The sequence below is a fragment of the Taeniopygia guttata genome, chromosome 5, assembly GCF_048771995.1.
Source record: "Taeniopygia guttata chromosome 5, bTaeGut7.mat, whole genome shotgun sequence".
Lineage (NCBI taxonomy): Eukaryota > Metazoa > Chordata > Aves > Passeriformes > Estrildidae > Taeniopygia > Taeniopygia guttata.
In genome coordinates, this window is record NC_133030.1 from 24,323,866 (window position 1) to 24,347,138 (window position 23,273).

Here is a 23,273-nt window from a genome sequence, read left to right on the forward strand (position 1 = left end):
ACTCTTCAGAAGACAAGTCAAGACAAACCCCTTCTTTCTGCCTGTAGTTTCAACCTTCCTCAGCGCTGGGCAGAGGCATAGAACCTGCCCATCCCACTACCTGTGTGAATCCAGGGATGGGGCTTTTATTTGCTTTCCATCTTTTTATTTATTGGCTTAGCCCTGAGCTCTTTTTTTTTATCTTTTTGACTGACTGCATGGCAGTTGTAGTTCTTTCAGTCTGGATAGCATGTCCTAGCATATCAGGTTACTGTGATTTCTTTGTTCAGCACACAACCCTTCAAGTGGGTGAAAAAGAAGAACGAGACCTTCTGGTATTGTCAGCATGACTCTAGGAAGTTTGAGAGGGGAATACGGAGTGTGAATGAATTCACAATATTCATTTAAAAGTTGGTATTACTAGAACGAACAGCAAGGTCACAGCAGATAAAATGGAAATTAATTCATCCCTGTGACTCTTTCACTTCAAAGTGTCACCAGCAACCCTTGATTACCATCTCAGAGCCTTGCTTGCACACTACTCACGAGATCTCCAGCAAAATGGATCCTTGCTTGGTTTTTGGGGGGGAGAACCCATGAGCTTTACTTTTTTTTTGTTTACATTTATCCTCCATTACCTGCAGCAAAGCGACTTCTTCCCAGGGCTTCAGTAACCAGCTTTAGCTCCCAGGCACCCACATTTCTCTGTGCCCCGCTTCATCCACATCATGCAGCTCGGCCACCTCTCTGAGTACTGCTGCCAGCTTGGAGCAAATGGAGGAGACAGTGAAGGTCGAAGGAAGATGGGGCTCTGGAAAGAAACCAGGCAGTGGCATCTGTCAGCTTGTAAGTGCTTCCCCTGTTCCTTACTGTCTCCTCCAGCCTCTTAGAGCTGCTGTGTGGGAGGAAAGAGCAGCACCAGCAGCTGGAGGAAAGTGGGAGGAGTGGGAGGAAGAAGAGGGAAGAGCACCTGGGGGCTGAGAGCCAGCCTCGCTGTCTGCTCTCTTCCGCAGCCCCCTCCAGCTGTGTTTCTGTTCCTCACCTGGAGGTAACAGCAGAGGGGCTGAGGAGCAGGTAGTGGTGTGAGCAGTGGCTGCAGGGCAATGCCCACCACCTCCCTCCCCCTTGCTGTGCCTCTGTCTTTCTCCATGCCAGAAAAAGTGCTGTCACTGATACTGAAGCACTCCAGCACTGTCATGCCTTCTTCGCTCTACCTCCAAGTTAATGAATGGGCAGCTGAAGCAAAGATGAGAAGTGGCCAAGGACAAAATTAGTATTGCCTCCTCTCTGGACTTATTTGGACTCGGATGGATAGTCTATCCTACTAGGAGCAGGTAAGATCCCAGTACACCTCTTTTATCCCATCCCACGGACTGTCCCAGCATCTTCCTGGGGGCAGTCACTGTGATGTGAGGGTTTTGCAACTCTTTTCCAGTCTGGGCACATCAGGTTTGCTGAGTTGTAGTCATGCTACCTGTTCTCCTCCTCTGCCACCACAGTCTTAGTCTCCACTGACAGAATCACTTTTGCAGGGCCCAGTTTTTGCTGTGCCTTTCTCTGTGTGCCAGCTTTAGCCCTGTGACTCCCTGGTAGTGCAGTTTTGTGCCTACACACCTGAAGCGCTGGAGCCTCCTAGGTACACCCACAGCCCCCTTCCTGCCTTCCAAAGGGTTCTCGTATCGAGCCCCTCACTGCTGATTCATGGCAGCCCTCTACCTGTCCCCTGCATTCCTTTCCCGGCCAGGCTTTGCCAGTGCGACAAGTGCTGGTGATGGAAACTGTGGAACGCGCCGAGGGCGACGCTGATTCCCCAGTACCCCCAGCTTCGGGCTGAACTAACAGCCTGGGCAGGAGTTTTTCACGCTGGAAGGGGAAGGGGATGTCCGTGCCGCAGCTATCCCGCTCTGTCCCCGTCCGAGGAGGGGGGATCCGGCCTCTTTCGCCGCTAGGGACCAAAGCCGCTCCCGCCGCAGCCCGGCGGCCCCGGCGGGGCGGAGGGAGCGGGGGCAGGCCGGGGGCGGCGGCGGCGCCTTGCCCCGCTCGGCCGGCAGGTGGCAGCCGCAGCCCGGCGTGAGGCGGCCGGGCCGGGCGGGGCCGCGCCGCCGCCGCCGCCGCGGGACCGGGGCTCCCGTCGGGGCTCCCCCGCCGCCTTCTGCCCCCGCACTGAGCCGGCCCCAGCCCGGTGGGATCGCCCCTACGGACACCCGGCTGCTCCCCGGCCCACAGCGCAGCCGAGAGGGCGCTGCCCTCCGAGAGCGGCGCCGCCCCGCTCCCCTTCGTGCCCGGGCTGCGGCCGCGAGGTTCCCGCCTCGGCCCGGGCTCGCCCCTTGCGGGGCGGGTGGGAGGCAGGGGGCTGATGTGTTCTGGGTTTTTGGGGAGGGGAGTCCCCGTGGGAGCTCCGTGGGAGCGCCGGGTTTTGCGGAGGTGTTCCTGAGCCCCCCCGCTTGGGGCCGCCCGCACTTGGCCCCGCAGGCCGGCCGGAACCCCCGGGTCCGGGACAGCCCCGGCTGCGGGAAACCTCCGCCCCGCCTCCGCCCGGCGAACAGCCCCGGGGGAGGCCCGGCTTCCCCGCGGGCACCGCAGCGCCCCGGCGGCTGGGGGAGCCTCCCCTCCCGCCCACACGGGCTGCACCCGGGGGATGCGGTGCCGGGGCTGGAAAGGAGGAGGCGGCGCGGTGCTGCCGGCGATCCCCTCCGGGGCAGGTGGAGTCCAGCACTGCACTTCTGAGGGCTTTGCCCACTTCGGCTCTAGATTCTGCAAGGGGAGGTTTTGCCCATGGAAGGTTTCTCCGGGCGGTCCTCCCAGCCCCCGGAATGCTGCTTTGTGCAGCCTCACGCCGATCCGCCCTTCGGGCTGCGGTATGTGATTCCCTCGCCTTTCACAGTGGGTTGTTGTTTTGGCCAAAACTTCAGTCACAGCTGGGTTAATCTTTATTTCACGAAGCTCACGATCGTTGCTTGCTTTCACACAGATGACCCTCCCCAGCTTTTTTTACCAGCTCAGTACCTCACCTCTGCGTGCCCTCCAGCTTCTCACAGCAGTACTGTCTCCCCAGAGCCCAGGGGACAGCCCATTGGCAGGGAGTTCCCTGCTCACCTTTTCTGCCTCTGGAGCGGGCAGAGACATTATCCAGCACCGCATCTCCCCTCAAATGTCTGTAATTCAAAGCACCTCAGGTTCTGTCAGTTTCAAACCTTTCGGGCTGGATTCATTCTCAGAGAATGACACCACTTTCTTCCAAACTGTTTTAAATTCAGACAAAAATCAAACAGGAGAGTCATGCTTCGAGCTGGACATTACGTGGAACCTGGGAGCAAAACATCGGGTCTTTCACCTGATGGTCACCAATCCTCCTGGGACAGGTAACAGCTGCCTTTTGGAGACCTAGAGAGGCACAGCGGGAGAAGTGGTGCAAGCATCCCCACCCCAAGTTGCACCACCATTTGTTAGTCCTTGCTCAGCCCCCTGGCAGGTGATGAGAGATGAACTGGGAACTTGCCCACGCAGGGTGTGGCACAGGCACTAAAGGCTGAAGTACAGAAGCCACAGCCATGGTGGGGACTTGTCCTGTCTGTGTCTATGATGTTCTTTAATATCTCAGGATACGTAGGGGATTGCAAGCTACAGGATTCTCAGACTGCCCCCCATTTTCCAGCTTGAAATGCTCTTTAAAATGTATTAGGAAAAAAAAAAAATCCAAACACTATTAAATGCAAAGAAATCATGAAAAACAACAAGGAACAAAAGCTCTCAATCCTAGCTGAGCACTGCACAGACAGGAACCTGCTCTGACGTACATGAGCACCCCATAGGGATTAACTCTCTCCTGCCCAACAAAGCCAGCCTTCTAGCTTCTACTTTGCAGCACATTTTGTGTGCTATAAATGTATTTAATCTAGCCAGATAGGGAGATTAAAATGTACAGGCTTAGTACATTTTACAGTACTATCTGCAGTTGTCCCCACCCAAAAAAAAACCTCACAATCCTGGTCCAGGAGTTTTCTGCCTATATGACAGATTAAAAAAAAAAAATTAAAAAAAAAAAAAAATTCCCTGTGAAGCAGAAACAAGAATCAGGCAGCAGAAGTCTAAAGGAAAATGACAAGGAGAAGCTCTTAGAGTCATTTTCCCCTTCACTTTCTTGTAGTCAATATGCAGAAAAGCATCTATTGCATGTTTACTATCAGCCAGTTAATATTTTCTTACCCTCACCCCTTAACTGAAGTTCCTAAAGCCCTTTGCAGCCGCTGCTTCACTCAGTCTCAGGTACCCCCAGGAGACAGCTGGTGTCACTAACCTGCCTATAAAAAGAGGGGCAGTGAACCACAATTGTCTGTGTAAAGTCACCTAAAAGACAATTCCTGGAACACAAATTAGGAGGTGGGATTCTCAGTTCTGACTTTAACCTTCAAGGTAGGTTTCCTCCTTTTCCTAAACCTGCAGTGCCAAACCACTGCAGTATCAAACGTGCAACAGTATCCTCCATCTTCTTGTCGTCTCTGGTACCACATCAGGGTGGAGAAACATGTAGGCTGCAAGCCTCCAGATCCTCACCTGCCTTTTGAGGAGACTGCCATTTAGAAAGCTGAACCAGAGGATTAATGCTTTTGGTTATTTGTGTTATCCTTACTTTCTATAATGGAGCATCATTGCTGAGGAGGGAATTACACAGAAATCACTTGCTTTAGGTGCTGCATCTGTCCCATGTTTAAGCACCATGAGAAGGTCTGATGTTTTTCTCAAGGTACCACATACTTTTATTCCAATGCTTTTTCCTCTGAATCTGTGGGCAATTCAAAATCTCACCATGAGACCACCTGTGCAGGGACACAGCCCACAGAAGGTCTCAGTTGTGGCTGCAGAAAGAACCAGCACAGAATAATTTTACCACAGCCATGACAATTAAAGCATAGCATTTCCTAAATATGCTTGTCCTTCTCACAATGGTCTACAAAATTTGAGTTCTCTTATTGTTTTACTTTCAGGCCTGACTGGACACAACCAGCATCTTGGGGTGCCTGTATGGGAGATATGTAGAGATTGTCTCTCTCTCTCACTGACAACCCATTACTGTGGTACAGCACAGGACATGAGCAAGGGGTTCCATAGTCTCTGAGATGGCAGTGAAGATCCTGGGACAGAGGCAAAATCCTTGGAGACAGGTATGCCATAGCTGCTATGGTATGGTATTTATGGTATTTTCTCTGAGAAAGCCAAGCCATGTAAAATATTTTCTATGTTACACTCTACTGCACTTTGAGAAAATCTTAAAAAAAAAAAAAATCTCCCTCAGGAGGAAGGGGGTTCTTGGGAAGAAGATATTTACAGCAGGGAATTTCTCATGTCTGAACATCTGTTCTAGAAACACAAAATGTTCATGAGCTCTATCCAATCACTTACTTGAAATCTTTTCCCAAAACACCACATTTACTTTTCTTAGTTCTGGGATGGTACCATTCTGAATCTATACTTTGAGTTCATCCTAAAATAAGACAAAACTGTGCTGAGGATGCCTAGTTAGCATTGCAGGAGTGTGGTATGAGACATAACTTTTCACACATGACATGGAAAGTATGGTGGACCAATACTGAACTCAAAAGCATGCCAGCAAGTTTCTGGATGATGTTGCTAATCAGTGTGCCCTTGTGTTTCACGTGCTTGTGCTCTCCACACATCAGTGCAGTGTAGAAGTCCTGGGGGAAGCACCATAGGTGCCAAACAGGACTCTTCCAAGCCTCTTGTCTTCCATTTGATTGTGCTGAAGGCCTTTGCTCTCTGCAAGAATCTGTCTAGGAACAAGTGCAAAGTTTAAGTGAGATATCTCTGAGGGTATTGTGGCAGGAAATGGGTAAGAAAATCAGGAGAAAGCATTCACTGATAATCAGAATGTAAAAAAATTAATTTCAGTAATTTCAGGCTTGTGTTGCTCAAAAGCCAGCATTCATAGACATTTGAGAGGAAATGAGAACTTCTCAGTTAAGATCAAGTAGACATCAGTGTTGTTCAATGTTTCTTGAACACTACAGTAGGTGGCTTAAAATCCCTTTAGTGCTCCTATATCCTAGGAATTCCTCCTAGCGTCTGTCTCTAGAAAGTCCAACAAAGTCTGATTTTCATACTGGTTTAAGAGTCCTGAATCTTGGCTTGAAACACAAAACCCTCCTCACCCGTGGCCCTCCTGTCAGTGATGAGACAACAGGATCACAGATCCTCTTAAGCATCTTAGGTTAAAATCCCTTTCTTCCAGTGTTGCTCTTCTTGTCTCCATTTGCTAATTGTGAACATGGGAATTTGATAGCCAGAGACCTCATGCTAGAGCCTTACAGATCTCCAGATTATATGGCCATAATTAAATTGAGGAGAGCAGAGGGAAAGGAATTAAGGAATATCTTAAAAAAAAAAAATAAAGGAAAGAAAGAACAACAACCTAACCCCCAAAAATCAAATCCATGACAATGACTTTAAATGGGTAGTATGTGGTCAGTTACATATGAGTCACTTGAGACTTACTTTATAAGAGTAATGAAATATGAATAAAACACCTAGCTGGCATGGTGCCACTGTCCCTGTAGCTATATCAGAGCATAACAGCAGCCTGCTTTGTCAGCTAGAGGCTTATTGTCATCAAGGCCTGTAGAAATCCTAGTCCTGGGCCTCAGCTAAGAGTCATCTTTTATACCTCAGCCTTCTATTGTAAGTCTTCCTTGGAGCTGTCTTCTATAGCTGTATTTCTTTTTATACCCCCATTTCATTTTCATGATTCCAAGAGTTTCCAAAAGAAGGAGTAGAAGGTATGATGTCTCTCCTCTTGTAGTTATATTGTTCACAAGACTCAGGGCTCTGCAGTGCAGGTTCAAACTACACTTGCTTAATATTTCTGGGCTAACAAGCAGCTGGTTGCTGCCTGCCAGGTTTAACAATCCAGTCCACTTTATGTGATGTTACTATGGACTTTGGCCAGGTCCATCCAAGTTCTCCATTTGGAGGTGTGAGTGTGGCCAGTGCTGAACCTTTGCACTTGCTGTCTGCAGCACAAGGAGGTCCTCTGTGAAAAGGAGATGTGTGTAAAGGATAATGGCAAAACCTTTAAAAAGGTTGAACTGGCATCTGTCAGGAATGACATTGGTTGCAGCTGACTCTGCTCCAGCTAGATGGATAGATTAGACAAAGCAACTCAGGTGCCCTCCAGCTCTGCCACTGTGTGACAACCTCCTGAGAGCAGTCTGTGCCACCATTAGCTGGATGAACCATCACAACCAAAACATTAAGAGAAGAGCCTATTTTGGTTTGGAAAGAGAGCTTGTAGTAAATTAGTGTATTTCCAAACCTGTGATAGTGTAGATACAACTGTAGCACAACTGCAGAAGTTGGTAACCTGCCATCATTTTAAACCAGCAACCATCTCATGCTCTGTTGCCAAGGAGCAGACTAGAGGGAGGTTGGGAGGTCGAGATGAATTTTCCAGAAATTCTTGGTCTCCTATGCTATGTCACTCTTTACCAGCGTGCTGACATTGCAACTGTGTTGTGCTAAAAGGTCGAATCCATTCAGTTCCCATGTTGTGGCCCCCAGTTCCCAAGGGAGTCACACAACACACACAGTTCGCTACCTCTGCTAGCTCACTCCCACCCCCAGCCCCAGGTGAAGAGCTCTTTCCATTGGAGAGGAAACCTAGAAGAGGGAAGAGTTTCCATGAGGTGCAAGATAAACGTCTGGGAACACAAGCCCAGTGACATTGCTCAGTAGCAATCCTTAGCCCCTAATCCCCAAAAGAAGGTGTTTCTTCTTACTGACTCTAAATGGCACCAACATGTGAATTCCCAAATGAGCGAGGACGTTACACAACCATGAGGCAACTGATCTCATGTTCATATCGCTGAGAAGGAGGGGAGCCCTCCCCCACGTCTTAACAGAGCAGACAGTGAGCGGGCTTTCCTTAATGGGAATCCCTCCACTCCTTCTCCCCCAAATCCCAAGCTCCTGTGTGTAGGGTGTGCTGCCTGTGCATCAGATGGGCGGAATCAGGCTGTCGAGTTACTTTTCATTCAAAGGTTTAGCTGAAGATAGATTTGAACTCCACACATATATTTCAAGGGAAGTTTTTTCAGCAAGTGTAGTATGCTTAGGCTGATATGCCCACCTCTATCCACCCCTCTCCCTCTGGAGAAAGGAGGCAGCTCAGTTTGTTGCCTTTCACTATATCTGTTTGTAAGAAAGTTGTGAGAGACAAGCTCAAATATGTGGGCTGAACACTCCAAGATAAAAAATAAAAAAGCCAAAAAACTGCCATGATCCTCTTAAGTCATCTGAAAATTTTAGGTTCACCCTGATGTTGGTGAAGACCACTTGAGGAAGGGCTTTGTCCTTTCCCAGCAGTGTGGTGTGTGTCTGTGTGTGCAGAGCAGGTTAAAAAGGACTCTGGCTGGGAGCACTCCTACATTCCAAACGTTTCAGCATCTTCCATCACCTAACTTTCATTTTTTTCTGAGTTTAGAAGCATTAACAAGTCACTGACCCTATGACTACCCCAGCTACTCCTGCTCTATGATGCTGGGTAAGGGAGTATGACTTACCCAGGTCAGGCCATGACCAAAGCAAGAGAAAGCCTGGGGAGCATCTGGTCCCAGTGCATTCCTACCTGTCAGGTCATATCTGTTCTCTCTGCATGTGAGTTTGGGGAAAATTTGGTGCATGAAAGAGTTTTCCCATGAGACTGGGAGTATGTGCAGATCTGATAAATTAGATAACTGCCATAGCTAGTGAAGACCAGCTCCATCCTAGGAGGCTACTGAGGAAGATGACCTTCCCCATGTGGCATGGCTGGAGAGAGGGGCTGGGCCCTGACCAGGAGGTGGAGAGAGGAGACAGGTCATGGCCCTTCAGGAGAGGATTTCCCCAGTGTCACCAGGACAACCCTTGGAAAGAAGAGCTAAAGTTCCCTGCACTAGGTATCTGAAGAGCTGTGCTGGAGCCTCCTCTGACCTCTCCTCCCCAGGAGTGAGGAAGCTTGGGACTAGGGCTGACTCAGCTCAGCCGGGAACAGGCGCATGGACATCCCCCTGGATAGCCCCACCAGCAGGAGGGCCAGGTGGTAGCACTGTGACCACAGGCAGCTGCCACTCCAAGCCCCAGGCACCCACTCACCACAGCCACTGCCAGACAGCACAGGAGTGACTGCAACATGGAAGGGCCTTGGAGGCTGCTGGGACTGTCTCCCCCCACTATGCTGGACACTAGATGGGGAGGGCAGCTCTGACTAGTATGTGCCCCTCCGTGAGCAGAAATATCTAGGAGAAAAAAATGGAAGCATATTCTTGGTCATATGAAGGGTGTAGCCCCAAGACAGAAAATCTGGCTTTGTGTCCCAGCAATGCCACAGACTATCTTCACAGCCTTGGCTAAGTCACTCAGCTTCTATTTACCCAGCTATAAAGTAAGTGCAAAGGGGTTTTTTCCTTTTGTCTTTATTATTTTATTTTTCTTTTCTTTCTCTTTTCACATACTGAGTTCCTTGGGCAGCCTCTTAATACCCAGCATGTCTAGCTCCTCACATGTTATGGTACAGATCTTATTTGGTTGTTTACTTCCTCCCATAACATAAATGAAAATTCACTACTCAGATATCCTTGTAGGACTACTGAGACTGGGAGATGCTATTTTGAGAATGACAGGATGGAGGGGGGAAAAAAAAGGATTTTGTTAAAATGCAGTCATTGCCCTTTCTAAGCAAGGCTGAGTTAGCATCCTAGAATTGGGAAATAAATGCTACTTTTTTTCTGTGTCCATCCCTTCTTTCATCCATTCTGAGCTGAACCTTTCTGCTGCAGTGTATGTTCTGTCCTCAATTAAAAAAAAAAAAAAGGGAAAAAAGGGGAAATCCCACAAAATGAAATAAACCCCTGATAATATAATTCCTCTTCCACTGTCTGAGTCTCTGCACCAGGGAACTGTGAACAATCTCCCCATGCAAACAGCCCCCTGTGTAAAAATAGCAACACAACTGCAAACTTCAGAGTAATCACTGCTTGATTTCAAAATATTTGTTCTGCTCCTGCCCTGTCCTTTATCTCTCAGGCCTCTATATGTCACTAAAGCAACATTCGACAGCTCCTCACCAGGTCTGCCTCCTCCAATGTGCTCCATCATTATTAATGGAAACAATCTCCATCTCAGAGTATTTAAAAATATACCCTTTTCTAAATATAGGCAATCTGTGTGTGCTTAACTACTACAGGGCAGAATGAGAGGGACCAAAATATTGACATGCACTGGGTGTGTATAATTTGTTTTGATTCCTGCTACCCCCAACCCCCCAGTGCCAATCTGTATATTGCCTACACACCTTGGAGGAAAATCTGACATTATTTAGCATGAGGAATGTAGCTGCTGTTTGGAGCCTGGAGTTTCCTTTGTTTATTTTTCCATCCTCTGTCCAAACGGTGTCAGTGAGAGCGGAGCTTACAGAGCTATTTATAGCCTCTCGCCACACTAGGCTGCACCTTGCCAGCAGCAGCAGCAGCAGCAGCCCCCGGGGGGAACGGGACAGGGCATTCCACTGGGCAGGGCACAGGGCCCTGGGCAAGGAGAGGAGGGCAGGGGAAAGCCTGGAAGGCAACGAGGGGCAGGGAGCAGAGCAGAGGAGGTGTGCAGAGTCGGGGACATGGCATGCAAGGTGGAGAGGAGCTGGGGGGAGGTGGACAAGGAGAGCTGTCGCCAATGCTTGACAGGGGACAGAAGCTGTTTTGGAAGAGATTTGAGGAGGGAGATGTTAGGTAGCTATTTCCTTTGAATGGAATAATCTTGAGGCAACCTTTGCCTGGGGGAGTACTTGGGAGCTAGTCAGAGTGAGACCTGCCTTTTTGGGGGGGATGCAGAAACGTCCCATCTCACCCAGTACAGAGGGAGAGTCTAAAAAAAGAGGAGTTTGTCCCAAGGGGAGGGGACAGCAAGTCCAGTGAGAATCATAAATGGGACTGGGAACGCTGGGCTTATGTGGCCTGTTGACTCAGGGGACTGGGTGCAGAGCGTGCTTGCTTCCCAACCCTTCCCTGGCATCATCCCTTTTCTGGGGTGCTAAGCTCTGACCTTGGCTGGAACAGACAGGCAGAACCATGGCATATGCATGGCAACCCCCAAGAGGGTCTCAGTGCCTCCTCCCCAGCTCCCTCAGCTGTCACTGAGCCTTTGCTCCCCTCACTATGTTTGGCCCCTCTCCCCGGGGTTCCTGCCTGCTTCCCGTGCCCCACTGGGGACATTTCTCTTCCTTGTTCGTGGGTGGGTTTGATTCATGCCTGGCTTTATATGCAGACATGTGCTGGTGACAGTCCCCTAAAAGGGGGTGAGGGCAATGTACCCAACTGACAGAGGCAGCTCTGGGGCTCTGTTTTTGGCTGTGTTTTGTTGTTGTTAGCATTAATAAGCTTGCCCTTGGTGCAGTCTGCAGGGCTTGAGGTGCTGACTAAGGAGCAAAAATCCAGGGAAGGTGGAGAGCAGGAAGGAGAGCTTGATTTGGCAGTGTGTGTGTTCATGCTCTCCCCTGAGTACATGTCCAGAGCTTAGGGCCACCCTATTTTTCTAACGGGGTGCAGGGAAAAAGCTGCAGTTCCTGCTTGAGGTATTGCTTGAGCTGGCAGGGAGAGCTGGGCTGGCCAGATGGAGGGATGAGAGGGAGGCAGGGAGAGAGAGGCAGGCAGGGATGGGAGGAGGGAAAAGGGAGCTAGACACCTACGCAAACACAGAGTGAGAGGAGATCCTTGGATGCAAACACAGACACAGGCGTCCTCCTCCTCCTCACATGCCCCTGATTCATTTCCACATGCCATACACGTGACATGCTAATTCAGGGCTACTACAGAACTCCAGGGCGAGAGAGGAACAGGAGAGAGAAATAAAACCCAGTAAGGCACCAAACTGCATATTTTTAAAGGGGATTCAGCGCAGCTTAGGCGCACCCCCGCCCCGTGCTCCCTCCGGGGGAGAAGAGCCCGGGTGGCCTCGCTGGCAGCCCCCCCGTACCCCCGCCTCCTCATGCCCCCAGGCACCCCCACACCACCACCTTGCGGGAGTGGCTCCACGTGAGCCCCGCACACAGCCCAGCGCGGAGCCGGCACGCATCCCAGCCCCGGCCGGGACACACGCGGTTACATCAGCGGCACGCTCCCCTCCGCGCCCCTGCGGCACCGCCGCGCTGGGGCAGCTCAGCCTCTGCCCTCCTCCCGGCACGGAGGGCCTGCCGAGCTCCACTCTATTTTTAGGCACAGGCACGTAAGCCCTGCATGCTGGGGGGCGGATAACTCCAAACAACCCCGTTGTTACAAGCCCGGACATCCCTAAGGTAAATGTAGTTACCCGGCTGAGGGGCAGGATATGCTCCCCACCACCGGCCCTGGTGCTCCGTGCCCCTGCCCACCTCCATTGCCGAGCCACTCCAGGCTGCCCGCCCTGCCTGACTCAAACGGTCACATCCCCACTGTGACAAGGAGCTGAAAAGGAGGGAAGGTAAAATACAAAATACAGCTGTGGCTGCAGTGGGCACAAGCAACTCTGGCAATATCTACTCTGACCCCACAGGGGTTTATACCAGGGTAATAGATAGGACAGTTTTATCCTTGTACCTTTGCCTGGTTTATACCGTGCTTTCTTACCATCCACCCTTCCAATGCTGGGTCCAAAAGGAATGAACCACCTGGATTCATAATTTCTATCATGCAGAAATAACGTCAGTACAAAGAGCTCTGCAGCCCATCACCAGGCATCTACCTCCCACTCCCTGTTTAAGGCTGCATCGATGCAAAGACCTGAAAGAGCCTCACCCTCTCAGCACCACCAGGTATGCCAGAGACATAAGCAGGGGAAAGCAGTTTTCCTCTTCAGAGCCTCCCCAGCATGGGTAGGCAAGGACTCTCATCTTAGCCACCCCAGATGAGCCAAAGAGGGATCAAAGTCCCTGGACCACACCAGAGCAAATGTGGTGAGCAAGAACGAGCACCCTCTGCAGTGCACTTGGGAGTGGTGGTGGCCACAGCAGCAGGACTGGATCTGTCCCCAGCAAACAAGCAGTGATGGTGGGAGCTCCCAGTGCCCTTTGCAGTTAGCCCTGATCACCAGCAGTTCCCTTTCTATCAGGTCAGTTTGATGGGGGTTCACTGGGCATGACACAACCAACTTAGTGGAATTGATGTCCTTATAGCAGGGACAACCAAAGATATTTTGGGGTATATTGTATCCTTAGTATGTCTTCGCTAACTGGACTAACCCTCCAGACGTTTCTAACAGGAGCTCCAAACCTAGTAAGACAAAAGCATCTTTGCCCTCTCCTGGGTAGAATTTTGTGTGTTTTACCTTTGAAAAGCATATTGGAGAAATTTGGGATGTAGTCCTGGTAATTTCCTCCTGTGAACAGGTAGTGATGACAATTTTTTCACCAAGTGTTGAGTCCCCTTCTCATTTTGGGAGCCAAAGGAGCTGACCCCTTGCCCCAAGAAAGACAAGTTAGCAGGCTTTCTTCTGCATTTCTGAGGAGGAAACAGAGATCTAGTTTACTGGCTTAGCTCTCCCTACTTGTGAATGGGCTTTATTTGCTAGACTGAGTATTTTGAATCAGGAATCAGGACCAAGGAAGGAGAATACACAGCAATTTCTAGTTTAGCTGCCACTGCTTATATTAGAGACACTCTGCTCACTCAGGAGAAGAAACTCGTGTTGCAAAGTATGAGAGAAGAAGGTGCAAAGCATTCCAGTGAAATATTCCACACAAGTATTTTAAACTGACAGTCACATGAACTAAAACATCCCACAAGCTATATAAGACTGTGTAAGGCTTACTAAAAACAAGGCTTTCTGTCTAAGGCAGAGGAAACAAAGGTCATTCATAACACCCACTACTGTTTGTATTTTTAACTTTTATTATGTCCATTCTCAGAAACCTTAATCATGATCGAGGTCTTTCTGTGTACAGATATAAAGGTAAGATACCAACCCAAAAATATTTATAATGATGTAGACAGACAGTTACACTGAAATGGTTTGCAACTATACACATTCACAAGTGTGTTTGTGTGGTTTATGTCTAGCATCCTGCCTCCTCACGATACCACCCATAGGCACCACAGTGCTAGATACTCACCCCAAAATAACAAGGAAATCCTTGACCAAAGAATGTGCAACTGCACGTAAGGATCAAACTGCCCTGAGTGCTTAGTTTGAGCCTAACGTGCTGCTGCACACATGCCAGCATTGCAGTCCAGGAGTCCTGCCTCTCCCTGTCTCCAGTAACCATGAGACAGCACTCCCTCCCTCATTTGCAGAAACAAAGATTTTATTTTTCATAATTATATTAATGCCTGCTCTTCCCTCATGCTAGGAATTTGGTTGATTTCTTGTTTATTGCTTTTCACCTTCTACCATCTATAATTCAGCCACATAGCCCTCAGGAGGTAGAGAACTAAATCCTCATTTTACAGAGACTTGACTAGGAAAGGAGTGATATGATAGGTAGAATTGGATCTCTGGTATTCCTAGTTCCTAACCCAAGACACAATCCCAGAGACAGCAATCCCACAACCCGTGATGCTAGGGCTCTTGCTGGCTTTTGGAGGTTTGTTCTGCCTTCATCTCCTTGGGTTTTTCCATGAATAACAGCTGCAGGATGTGACCCTGATTGTGAATGAGGTCCATGAGTGGGTTATGCACTGTCAGTCTTGCTTCTTCTCCTCTGGTCTTTAATCCTGTATTTCCCAAATCAATGTTGTACCCGGATCCTCTCAGGAGTCCCTCTGTGGATTAGGTCATGGGATTCATTTCAGTTCTCAGTAAAACTGGCTCTTGTGACTTAACTGCTACCATAGTCGACCCCAGAAAATCCTGTGTTAAGGACTGGAAGGGGTGAGGAGAGAAAAGGCTGTGAAGAATCAGCTCCACTCACGCTCTCTAGCGAGTGTCTGAGCCATATAGGTCAGGCAGAAGCCATTTGCTGTGCTGTACCTGCTCCATGGAAGAGCAGGGGACTGCACTTTGCATGTGTCAGCTGCCTTATTTTTCAGTTTTGTTCAATTAGATAAACCCTTCCAAAAACACTGTACAAATATATATCCCTAGTATTGCTCTAGCTACTGCCTTTTTTTTCCCTTTTTTTTTTTTTTTAGAATTCTTTTCCTTTTCTGTCTTTCTTTGCATGCTGTCGTTCCAGCTCATCCTTCAAACACCCCGACCATCTCTTCGGGTGCCGTGGGCTATTTTTTAACTCTGTGCAGGTTCGAGCGAAGCCTCCCCGTGCCCGAGTCCCCCCGCCTGGGTGCGGAGGGGGCTGGCGGTGTGGAGCAGGGAGCGAAGTCAAGCCACAAGGGGGCATGTGCTCTTCTAATTCATAAAATGTGCCTTCATTGACAAAAAAAGCTGAACAATTGGTGAATGGTGTGTGCATAAGTTAATGCTGCTGGAGAACACGCAGGTAGTGACGGGGGAGCTTTGGCCGGGGTCTTGTGCCCAGGGAAACAGAGAGATGGGGAGAAGTGGTGGGGACCTAAAGGGTAGCTGGGGTCTCTCTGTGCCTCTCTTCTGCTGAAGCAGGGAGCTCTGGTGAGGGGAGAGTCAGGGAGCCTAATTCTGCTCCCAGATTCCACTGAAAGTAATGACAGCAGCAATTCTAAAGACAGAAAGGTCTTAGGGATAGTCACAGGCTCGAGCTGGTTCTGGGAATGCCTTGATAGTTTTTTTAAGGTTTTGTAACAAATGCTCTCAGCTGCCAAACATTTTTAATTCCTTCACTAGGTGACGGTAGAGAAGACTAATGGCTAAGAAGAATATTTACAAGCAGAATATTTTTTTTTAAGCAAACTTGACATCCACCTCCACCTCCTAGCCTGGTGTGGCTGAACCCATTCTCACCATTCAGTTCCCCACCTTTTGCGGTCTCTTCCTGCCCTACAGCACTGTGTTGGGGCTTAGGTGGTTTCACCAAAGGGCAACCAATGTAGAAGAAAGAGAGGGGGGCTGAGCACTGAACAGGAAGCATGGACCCCTGGGGATGCTTTAGCCCAGCCCTTCTATGGTCTCAGGTGTGTGTGAGTACTGTAATGAATTAAAGCACTAGGAACTGCTAAAGACCACCATAAAATCTTGCTTTCAAACAAAATTCCCAATGAAATGGATAAAAGAAAATATGAGATGAATGAAAGTTTTTCTGTCTGAGGACCTCACAATAAGTATTTGGTTTATTGGCTTGTTAGAGTCCTATATTCTCAATCCGAAATGGAGACAGATGTGCAGGGAGTCAGTTTATCACTTTCCAGGATATGGAATTCAGCCAAGAATGAATTTGACAAAAGCAAATTTATCAAGATGGTCCTAAGCGATATCAGGATCAGGGAGACAACCTTCATTCTGCCTGCCTTGTGAGCCCATGGCCTTCTCCTGCAACCCTTCCCTTCCAAATTCTGGGCAATGCTGTCAGACCTTCACCCACCATGGGCTGTGACCAGCTGGCACAATCAAGGGCTCACCAGTCATTACAGACCACACTGAAACAAGGGGCAGGGCTGCAGACAGCAAGTCTTCCCTTGCTCCCTGGATTATTTCCCGCTTCCCATTCCTTTCTTGAAGGGGAAGGAGGAAGGGGAAAGCCAGGCAGTAAGGAGAAGTACCAGTGCTGTCCCTACAGCATGCAGAGGGGAGATAATGGACTACTCCATAGTGACCAACTGGTGTTTCACAAGGAACACCTCCTCAAGAAACAAGGCATGGGAGGACCAGGTCTACAGCCACCATTGTTTAACTTCAGTAAATCAGTCTTCAAGCCCAATCAGGCAGGGAATGCCCTTATCATGCAGGTCAGAAGGTAACATTTCCCTCTGTGTCCATCTCTGCCTCTGCACAGGACAAGCAAGACATAGGTACTGCAAGGTTTTATACAAAAAAACAAAAAAAAAAAAAAACACAAAAAAAAACAAAAAAAAAAAAAAAAGACAAGGGAAAGCAGGCTGGGTTTACTTCTAGTCTGAAACAGATTCATGTCTTGAATGAGTTTCCCAGAATAGCATGTCTAAAAATTTTGAGTACAATGCAGCAGAGGTAGAAATAAAACTGCAAAGGGCTTTCTGTCATGTAAGATGCTCTGACAAAACAGTGGCCTTTGTGTTTGATAATATTTGTTAGAGAAATCAGCAGAAACAAACTGAGCCTGAAGTATGCTAAAGCCTGGGACTTCATATCTAAGGCTGCTGCGTAAGAGTCTCCTTTCAGAAGCTAATTCATGTTGTTGACAGCAACACCACACCATTCAACATTCTCTGTGTGGCATGGGCAAAGCTTTGGGAAGCCTAGCTTGCTCTTGAGACATGTTTAGTTAGGTGAGATGTATGACAGTCACCTCTCACCATGTTACCAGTTTGTCAGGCCTTTGGTAGTACTTTTTGCTTTTGCTAAATTCCAGATAAATCCTCCATCTGAATCCTTGCACTTTGTGCAGACCAGAAATTTTCCTTTGGCCATCAAGTTCCAAGGGTAATCCTCCTACACATGGGAAAAAGACATCTTCCTTGACTTGAGGCTAGACACAGCCACTTTCTCATGTGCTCCCTGTAGCCTGTCGCCTCTAATACCCCTAAAGCCATGTGCCACAAAGCTTATCCAGACTGAAAATCTCCTGGTTCTTCTTCCAGGACTGAAGCTCCTGCAGTAATTACTAATAGTCTTTAAATACAAGATGCTGATTTGATTTAAAAGCTGAAAATAGTAAGATGTATCTGTCCCACCCACAGTGAAATTTGATAACTTACTTTGTCCATCCTTCTTCCTCTCTTCTAATTGTTCTTTGTACGGTTCCTCATTTAGACTGCGATCTCCTTGTGTACAGCACCCCCTCTTATACTGAACCATATAGCACTGTGTGCTCTGAACTGCCTCCTTTCACTATTATTTAGTGGTTACAACATTTGCTGCTGCACAGGTGGTGTGGTAACTCCCTGCTCTTCTAGAAAATTCCAATTGTCATAGGACTGCAATGCCTAAGAAGTCAGCAATGAAATGCTAAAAGAAATATCCCTTCCCAACCAACTGTGAGCTGCTAGCATTACCTCCTGGAATGGCATGGCAAAAACTGAGGAGCCTAATAAATAGACACTCACTTTGGGTATGCTATTATTAGAATCACAGACAACAAATTGGAAATCCAGCATTTATCTGCATTTATTCTGAGTGTATTAACTGTGTTGACTGTGGCTGTATTGATTGTCTGTCAGAGTAGCTTGGGAAAGCTGATATCGTGATACACTGCAAGGTCTATGTTGAGAGATGGCGTGTGGGTTGTTTGGTTCATCAGCAGAGGTTTGCCCAGTGTGTCTGCAGGAATTATCTGCAGCCTAGTGGTGTGATCTCCTGGTGACTGGGAGAGGTCAGCTAGGCCATTACACAAAAGGAATCTGTATAGAAAGGGAAAATGATATATGTAGGCTCAGCACTCGAACAGAGGTCAAGCCTAGCTCGCACTTGTTTGCCTGTGTGACCTTACCTTGTGTTTTGCCACAGCAAGGGAGACATTGGACTCTGTCCAGGAGTCCTCCATACTCATTTCCAGTGTGCATGCAATGGCAGGTGAGGGCCCTGCCGTGTCACAGCACCCAGAGGGCAGAGTTGACATTGTATTGCAAAAAGCAATGTGTGCAACACAATTCCGGGTCTCTTCAGTTTCCTTGCTTGCTTTCACCCACTCTCTGCTTCTCTACTTCCAGAAGGGAGATTAAAGAAATTGAATTCCCTCTAAGTTTTGGGGGTACCAAGTCATACTGAGTCTTCTTCAGTTCACACAAACATACACATCCCTAGAAAAATCTAACCCTTTCCACACTGAGAGCCCAGGTCCCCACACTGGATTTCGTTCACTGTCTTGAACACTACTTTCCTCTTTATGTTCCTGTATTTGCAGATACCAGCAAGAAGCTCCAAAGAGGAGTTAGGGAAGGACTGCAGAGTAGCCTGGGCCACTGACTACGCTTTGAAAGGTGGAGAGGATAAACGTGAAGGAAGCACACATGACAAGCAGGAGACCTGAAACAAAGTGCCCCAAAGCTCTGTGAGGTATGGGTGCTGGTTCAGAGTTGATCAGCTTCTCCCATTATTTTTCACTGCTTTCATCTACCATATTCCTTTGGGCTCTTTTTACTTCCTACAGTGCTTCAGGTCCTCTGAAATCTCTTTCATTGCACCCACACTTTGTACCTCCATACCTTCTGACACCTTTCCCTTCTTTTCCATGCAGCTCTGTTTGCAACTCTCCTCCCTCATTTCCTCCCACATGGTCCTCCCAGCTTTTACCCTTCTGCTTCCCACATCAAACTTGGAGGTTATTTGACATATCTGTGGGCAAGTTAGAGCACGGTCGTGCTTTGAGGTGTGAGTGTACCATGCACAGAGTGACAGCACAGGGGACAAGAGCCAAGGGCCAGCCCCAGGCTGCTCCTGGTGTATTGGGAAGGGGGTTTACAGCTCTGGAAATTCAGAAACTCATTCTTGGTCAAGCAGAAGCGCCACATGAAGGAAAACAACGTCTGCACAACACAAGGTGGCTCTGGCCAGAGACAAGCTTGATGCCCAGCAGAATTCCCCTCTACTACACTCACACAGAGGGGAATGGGAGGTGTTTCTAATTTGTCCTCTTAATTGCCTAGCTGGCCTTCATTCTGCACCAGGCCTTTCACCATACTTCTGAGCTAGGGCCCCAGCTCTGCTCCCTTGCTTTTTTTTCCTGTTGTCTTCTAACCCCCTCGCTCTAATTGCTTTTGCACCTCCAGAACCCTATCCTCTCCTTCCTGTGCTGTCTTCCACACCCTTCTTCCTTCTGCATCCAGCCAACCCATCCTGCCCCTCTTCAGCCAGTGCACATGGCTTCCCTCTGTCCACTACCCCCTGAATATAAAAAATTTAGAAACTTCAGAATAGTTTGTGCTAAAGGGATTTTTTGTCAGTGACTTATTGGAGTAGATGACCAAATTGCTTGTTTTTCTTCAACTGCATTCACTTTCCTTGCTCCAGGTAACCTAATCCTGTTGTTTTTAACAGTCTTCTGTCTTCCCTCAGTAAGCCATTACTGATTTTTCCTGACTACTTATGTTTCTAAAACAACATTGGACTGTTTATTTTAGAGAACTCACAAATGTTGGTTTAAACCAGAGATAGTGGGGCTTGGACAAAAGGAGCTCTTGTAAAAGATGAGAAGCATGTATGCCACTCTGTTCCCAAAAGCTGTCAGGAGAAGTCACCTGTACAGTGCATGGGTGCTGCTTAGGTTTACCCAACAGATCATGGCACCCCGTGATCCACGTTGGATCACTTAGTTATTTTCCCAGCAAGCTGCCTGGAAACCTTCTTGCCTCAGCATGTCTTTTTTTTCACGTGCAACTCACTTTCTTTGACTGGATAGTTTGCCACAAACTCGTGTGGGGACCTAAGGTCAAAGGTTAATCTTTTGCAGTAGAGTGTCATCACTGGTGCTGAGCACAAGCAGAAATGAATATCAAGGAACAGACCAGTCTGAACACCGTCAAAACATCTTTTGCAAAACAATGATGAGGATGATGATGATGACAATAATAATAGTAGTAGTAGTAATAATAATTATCAGCAGTAATACAAAGATAAATGAATGCATGAATGTATGATTCATACAATGGCCGTGCTTCCAGTCTTTCTCTATTTCTCCCTTGGAACTAAGAGTGGAGCCTCTGTGCACACAAATGACATGTGAGATGCCCATCTCAGGCAGGCTGCGCATATGCAACTTCTTGCTCAAATGACTCCAAATTTGCCCCAAGTGGTTTTAGCCAGGGCCTCTGGGAGGTTCATCAGTATTGCAAAAATCAGATTGTGCATATGACTATTGGGGTGTGTTGCATACTTCCTCATTCAGCAGAATATGATGCTCATTCCTTGCTACAGCAGAGCAATGCACACTCTCCAGGATGGATCTGGGTGTATATGGTGCTGAAGTATTGTAAGTAATAAATGGTGGACCCAAAAGTGCCTAGCTGCAGTGGCGATTAATCATTTAGGCCCTGATCCTGCAAACATGCATGAGTTTAATGTTACTACTATGAGTAATCCCCTTGATCTCAAATTAGATTAGTCACAGTCTTAACACTTGGCACGTGAATAAATATTTGCAGGGCTAGAACCCTATTTATGGCCTGATCTTGCAAATTATTGCTGTCTAGCACTGTGCCTCTGTTTCTGAATATTTTCACCAATGCAAAAAAAAAAAACCCAAATCCTCACTCTCCTGAACTGTGAACGTTGCAGGATTAGATCTGCAATTTGGTATGTATGTACAGCTCTGTGTGGTGTACGTCATGGATAGATACAGCTGTATCTGAGCATGGGTGTGTGCCTTCATGCAAAGCATTCAAAAGCTGATTGCCATCAATGTTCTTTACTGTCCTTTACCACTGGTTCTAAGATTTAGGTCTACCATCTACAGTGTAAATGGAATTTTTCTCCTATTCCTTTTTAAAAAAAAAAAAAAAAAAGGAAGAGACAGAGATATTAAATCAGTTTTGCTAACTTGGGATGAGGACAATAAGGAACCCAATAAGCAGCTTGCAAATTTAAGTCACCAGTCTAATCAAATTCCTCTGGGCTGCGGTGTCCTTTCTGTGAAATCAACCTGCATTAAAGCGACTGGGTTGCTGTTTGTGAATGTACCATCTCTGCAAATTACCGCTGCTCCGTTGCATTGTGTTTGTATGAATGGGGGTGACATGTGCTTGCCCACAGGTCCACGTGAGAGAGGTGGGGTGAGGAAGGAAAGATATTTTTAAAATGAATCTAGAGGGAGAAAGTGGAAGCTGCAGCTTCATAGAATGTGAATGGTATCCTAAAATAACCCCTGTCATCTGCCCACCCACCCACTGCCAAAATCAAGGTGCAGCTCTTTCACTTAAAATTAATTCTTGGCCCCAGAGGGTATCGATAGATCAATATCTTGTGCTTCTGATCTCTTGCGGGCCACCCTTCAATGGCTCATCCAAGGGCTAAAAACAGAAAGATGCAACACAAAAGATACCGCAGTCAGCTCAAGCAAGGGGGATATTTTTAGATCAGAAAAGGGAAAGGAGGGGAGAGGGAGAGAGAAAGGAAAGAGAGGGAGAGAGGCTGGTCTAGGGTTTGCAATCTAATTTGGTCTCCCTCTTCCCCCCTCCTTTTTTTTTCTTTCTCTTTTTTTATTCCATCGGTGGTATTTTCCATACAATCTGATTTCTGCCCGCTTGGCTGGGGGGGGGGGGGGGGCGCTGGGGGGAGGGGGGTGGGCTGGCACAGCAAAGCCAGGCTGAAGATTCTGGAGTTTTATGGCTCATTCCAGCTAGTGGCTTCTCTCTGCCAGTTGAATTAATTTGATACTATTTTTGAAAGTCAGTGTTTCTAAGGGAGACCTAATGACGCAATGACGTCAATGCAGGTCAATAGCACACACTGGAGGAACTGACTGTGCTACCGGGAGCCAAGGGCTGGGAGCCCGCTCCAACACCCCGACTCCCGCACACGTACCCCCGCCGCCTCCCTGGCCACCCCCGCCCCCCACGCACCTCGGGGGCTGTTTGCAGTCACCTCCCACTCCCCACCAAAAAAAAAAAAACAAAAAAAACTCTGCGGTGAGAGGCAGAGCGGTGAAAAAGAAGCCCACCCTGGCTACCTGGGAAAGGCAGCGTTATTGTGGCGGTGCACGCACACGAGGGGAGGGAGGCAGGCAGGGACACGCGTGTGCCCGGCGGCCGGCCCGGGGCTATAAATAGCGGCGGGGTGCGGGGCGGCGGGGCCGCGCATCCCGTCCCGCGCCCGCCAGGAGGGGCCGCGCTCGGCGCGGCGGTGCGGGGGTGGTGCGTGGGCGGCGGGGCGGGGGGGCGGCGGGGGAGGGGAGGGGAGGAGGGGGCTGCTGCTTCTCCCTGTCTCCAAGTCAGGTTCTGAACACGAACTGGCTTTTTTTTTTTTTTTCTGCCTCTTTTTTTTTTTCTGCCTCTTTTTTTTTTTCCTCCCTCTTTTTTTTTTTTTTTTTTCCTTTCTCCTAGAAGAGTGCAGGCACACATTACGCGAAACCCACAGCCTTTCGCGATACACAGCTCGAAACGCTCTAGTTTATTTATATAGCCCCTCCACCTCGGGTCTTCCCACCCGTCCCCAAATTCCCTAGAAATCCAGCTAAGGCGTGGGGAAGAGGATAAAGCAGTTTTGGAGGGGAGGGAGTTATTTATTTTTGTTTTGTTTGGGGATTGTTTTGCTTTGTTGATTTTTTTTTCTTTGCATACAAAAAT

General features: G+C 48.3%; 1 long non-coding RNA gene across 1 annotated transcript; it reads left to right on the forward strand.

Moving 5' to 3' along the window:
* The first annotated feature begins 908 nt into the window (after window positions 1-908).
* Window positions 909-21,184, forward strand: LOC140684191 (uncharacterized). The gene is made up of 3 exons (XR_012056119.1): window positions 909-1,313; window positions 4,965-5,141; window positions 18,899-21,184. It is a non-coding gene; the product is annotated as an uncharacterized lncRNA (long non-coding RNA).
* The last annotated feature ends 2,089 nt before the right edge of the window (window positions 21,185-23,273 follow it).